Source organism: Schistocerca cancellata, chromosome 1 (assembly GCF_023864275.1).
Source record: "Schistocerca cancellata isolate TAMUIC-IGC-003103 chromosome 1, iqSchCanc2.1, whole genome shotgun sequence".
NCBI lineage: Eukaryota > Metazoa > Arthropoda > Insecta > Orthoptera > Acrididae > Schistocerca > Schistocerca cancellata.
The window spans coordinates 749,687,439-749,692,853 of NC_064626.1; positions in this window are offsets into that span (position 1 = coordinate 749,687,439).

Here is a 5,415-nt window from a genome sequence, read left to right on the forward strand (position 1 = left end):
AGAAATGTCAAAGAACCTGAATTGGCGGATCCTAGAAGAGACCGATTATCCATCGGAAGCCTACTTTGAATGTTTCGAAAACCTGTGTTATCGATTTCTAGGCATCTGGAAGAAAATATTGGACTAATTATGGCACGTGCAGAGGAATTAGTCATTGTACCTACGCTCCATGTGCTTTTGGAATGGGAAGAAATCCTACCATGTGGTACAATGCGTAGTACTCTCTGGAATGAACTTCACAGTACCTTGCAGATTGTGTATGTAGATTGGATGCGTGTTATATAGCACAATAATTTTTTTGAAGTCATCAGTCTTCTGACTGGTTTGTCCCCGGTAGCCCGCCACTAATTCCTCTCCTGTGCCAAACTCTTCATCTCAGAGTAGCACTTGCAACCTACGTCGTCTGTTATTTACTGGATACATTCCAGTCTCTGTCTTCCTCTACGGCGTTAGCCCTCTACAGCTCCCTCTAGTACTACAGAAGTCATTCCCTAATGTCTTAACAGATGTCCTATGATCATATCCCTTATCCTTGTCAGAGTTTTCCTTTCCTCTCCGATTCTGCGGAGAACCTTCTCGTTCCTTACCTTATTAGTTCACCTAATTTTCAACATTTGTCTGTAGCACCACATCTCAAATGCTTCGATTCCCTTCTGTTCCAGTTTTCCCACAGTCCATGTTTCACTACCATACAATGCTGTGCTCCAGACGTACATTCCCAGAAATTTCTTCCTCAAACTGAGGCCTATATTTGATACTAGTAGACTTTTTAGTCCAGGAATGCCCTTTTCGCCATTGCTAGTCTGCGTTTGATGTCCTCCTTGCTCCGCCCATCATTGGTTATTTTGCTGTCTAGGTAGTAAAATTCCTTAGCTTTATCTACGTATTTCGTGACCATCAACCCTGATGTTAACTTTCTCGCTGTTCTCATTTCTGCTACTTCGTATTACTTTCATCTTTCTTCGATTTACTTTCAATCCATATTTTGTACTTATTAGGCTGTTCATTCCATTTAGCGGATCATGTAATTCCTCTTCACTTTCACTCAGGATAGCAATGTCATCGGCGAATTGCATCATTGATATTCTTTAACTCTGAATTTCAATCCCAGTCCTGAACCTTTCTTTCATTTTCGTCACTGCTTCTGCTTGGGCTAAAGACTAAATCCCTGCCTTACACCGTTCTTCATCCGAGCACTTCGCTCTTAGTCGTCCACTCTTGTTATTCCCTCTTCGCTCTTTTACATATTGTATATCACCCGTCTCTCCCTATAGCTTACCCCTATTTTTCTCAGAATTGCGAACATCTTGCATCATTTTACACTGTCGAACGCTTTCTCCAGGTCGACAAATCATATGAACGTGTCTTGATTTTTCTTTAATCTTGCTTCCATTATTAACCGCAACGTCAGAATTGCCTCTCTCGTGCCTTTACCTTCCCTAAAGCCAAACTGATCATCATCTAGCGCAACCTCAATTTTCTTCTCCATTCTTCTGTATGGTATTCTTCTCAGCAACTTGGATTCATGAGCTGCTAAGCTGATTGTGCGATAATTCTCGCACTTGTCTGCTCTTGCCATCTTCGGAATTGTGTGGATGATGTTTTTCCGAAAGTCAGATGGTATGTCGCTAGACCCATACGTTCTACACATCAACGTGAATAGGCATTTTGTAGCCACTTCCCGCAATGATTTTACAAATTCTGCCTTATTTGATCGTAAGTCCTCCAAAGCTCTCGTAAATTGTGATTCTAATACTGGATCCCCTATTTCTTATAAATCGAGTGCTGTTTCTGCTTCTATCACATCAGACAAATCTTCCCCCCTTATACAGCCTTCTAGGTACTCTTTCCATCTATCCACTCTCTCCTCGGCATTTAACAGTGGAATTCCCTTTGAACTCTTATTGTTACCACCCTTGATTTTAATTTCACCGAAGATTGTTTTCACTTTCCTATCTGCTGAGGCAATCCTGGCGACAATCATTTATTCTCTGATTTCCTCACATTTTTCATGGAGCCATTTCGTTTTAGCTTCCTTGCACTTCTTGTTTATTTCATTCCTAAGCGACTTGTATATCTGTATTCCTGATCTTCCCTGAACATTTTTGTACTAACTTCATTCATCGATCAACTGAAGTATTTCTTCTGTTACATATGTTTTCTTCGCACTAACTTCTTTATACGTATGTTTTTCTTTCCAACTTCTGTGATTGCCCTTTTTAGAGTATCTATAGCTTTAGAGAATTTCAAGCGTATCTCGTCATTTCTTAGCGCTTCCGTATCTCACTCCTTTGCGTATTGATTCTTCCTGACTGACGTATTAAACTTCAGCCTACTCTTCATCGCTACTTCATTTTGATGTGAGTCTGTATCTGCTCCTGGGCATGTCTTACAGTACAGTATCTGATTTCGGAAACTCTGTCTGACCATGTTGTAATCCAACAGATCTTCCCGTGTCACCAGGCCTTTTCCAAATATACCTCCTCCTCTTGTGATTCTTGAACAGAGTATTCGCTATTGCGAACTGAAATTTATTACAGAACTCAATTAGCTTTTCTACTCCCTCATTCCTTGTCCCCAGACCATATTCTCCTGTATTCTTTTCTTCTACTCTTTCCCCTAAAACTGCATTCCAGTCCCCCATGATTATTAGATTTTCATCTCCCTTTATGTACTGTGTTACCCTTTCAATACCCACACACACTTTCTCCATCTCTTCATCTTCAGCTTGGAACGTCAGCAATTGTACCTGAACTATCGTTGTCGGTGTTGGTTTGCTGTCGATTCTGATAACTATAAACCTATCACTGAACTGTTCGCAGTAACACACTCTCTGCCCTACCTTCCTATTCATAACGAATCCTACTCCCGTTATACCATTTTCTGCTGCTGTTGATATTACCCTATACTCATCTGACCAGAAATCCTTGTCATCTTTCCGTTTCACTTCACTGACCCCTACTATATCTAGACTGAGCCTTTCCATTTCACTTTTCAAATTTTCTAGGTTCCCTACCACGTTCAAGCTTCTGATATTCCATCCCCCGACTCGTAGAACATTATCATTTCGTTTCTTATTCAATCTATTTCTCATGGTCACCTTCCCTTTGGCAATCCACTCCAGGAGATCGGAATGGGGGACTATTCCGGAATTTTTTACCAATAGAGAGATCACCAGGACATGTCTTGTGGATACACGTTACGTGTCTTTAATGTAGTGGTTTTCATTGTCTTCTGCATCCATATGCCGTTGGTCATTGCTGATTCTTCCGCCTATAGGGGCAGTTCCCCACCCCAAGAACAAGAGAGTGCCCAGAACTTCTGTCCTCCCCTCTGCCCTCTTTGACAAGGCCGTTGGCAGAATGAGGGTGACTTCATATGCCGGCCGCCAATGCTGATTATTAATCCAAATTTAAGACGCTACCACTTTATTAATGCTTTTCCCTCTGCCATCAACTGGCTTCATGAACTAGATGTTGAACTCTGATTAAATGCGTCTGTTTTAAAGAACAGTCCTACTTTTATAGTTTAAATGTTCTCACTGTTAGTATTAAGAAATTATTAATTTTCACAATTTAAACATATTAGCTTTGCATCTAAAACGTTAAATGTATTATTACAAACTAAGCGTTTTTTGCACTAATGGCCATTAAAATTGCTACACCAAGAAGAAATGCAGATGATAAACGGGTATTCATTAAACAAATATATTATACTAGAACTGACATGTGATTACATTTTCACGCAATTTGGGTGAATATATCCTGAAAAATCAGTACCCAGAACAACCACCTCTGTCCGTAATAAAGGCCTTGATACGCTTGGGCATTGAGTCAACCAGAGCTTGGATGGCGTGTACAGGTACAGCTGCCTATGCAGCTTCAACACAATACCACAGCTCATCAAGAGTAGTGACTGGCTTATTGTGACGATCCAGTTGCTCAGCCACCATTGACCATATGTTTTCAATTGGTGAGACATCTGGGGAATGTGCTGGCCAGGGCAGCAGTCTAACATTTTCTGTATCCAGAAAGGCCCGTACAGGACCTGCAACATGCGGTCGTGCATTATCCTGCTGAAATGTAGGGTTTCGCAGGGATCGAATGAAGGGTAGAGCCATGGGTCGTAATACATCTGAAATGTAACGTCCACAGTTCAAAGTGCCGTCAATGCGAACAAGAGGTTACCGAGACATGTTAACAATGCAACCCCATACCATAACGCTGGGTGATACGCCAGTATAGCGATGAGGGATACACGCTTCCAATGTGCGTTCACCAAAATGTCGCCAAACACGGATGCGACCATCATGATGCTGTAAACAGAACCTGGATTCATCCGAAAAAATGACGTTTTGCAATTCGTGCACCCAGGTTCGTCGTTGAGTACACCATCGCAGGCGCTCCTGTCTGCGATGCAGCGTCAAGGGTAACTGCAGTCATGGTCTCCGAGCTGCCATGCTGCTGCAAAAGGTCGTCGAACTTTTCGTGCAGATGGTTGTTGTCTTGCAAAACGTCGCCATCTGTTGACTCGGGGATCGAGACGTGGCTGCACGATCCGTTACAGCCATGTGGATAAGATGCCTGTCATCTCGACTGCTAGTGATACGAGGCCGTTGGGATCCAACACGGCGTTCCGTATTACCCTCCTGAACCCTTCGATTCCATATTCTGCTAACAGTCATTGGATCTCAACCAACGTGAGCAGCAATGTCGCGATACAATAAACCGCAATCGCGATAGGCTACAATCCGACCTTTATCAAAGTCGGAAACGTGTTGGTACGCAATTCTCCTCCTTACACAAGGTTGGTTGGTTGGTTGGTTTGGGGAAGGAGACCAGACAGCGTGGTCATCGGTCTCATCGGATTAGGGAAGGATTGGGAAGGAAGTCGGCCGTGCCCTTTCAGAGGAACCATCCCGGCATTTGCCTGGAGTGATTTAGGGAAATCACGGAAAACCTAAATCAGAATGGTCGGACGCGGGATTGAACCGTCGTCCTCCCGAATGCGAGTCCAGTGTCTAACCACTGCGCCACCCCGCTCGGTACTTACACAAGGCATCATAACAAAGCTTCACCAGGCAACGCCGGTCAACTGGTGTTTGTGTATGAGGAATCGGTTGTAAACTTTCCTCATGTCAGAACGTTGTAGGTGTCGCCACCGGCGCCAACCTTGTATGAATTCTCTGAAAAGCATATCTTAACATATCAAAGAATCTTCTTCCTGTCGGTTAAATTTCGCGCCTGTAGCACGTCATCTTCGTGGTGTAGCAATTTTAATGGCCAGTAGTGTAATATTTGCTGTTGACACTATAACTGAACTCCTCCCGAACAGGCTGTGAAGGCAGAACGGTCCGACTGGCCGCCGTGTCATCCTCAGCCCACAGGAGTCACTGGATACGGATTCGGAAGGACA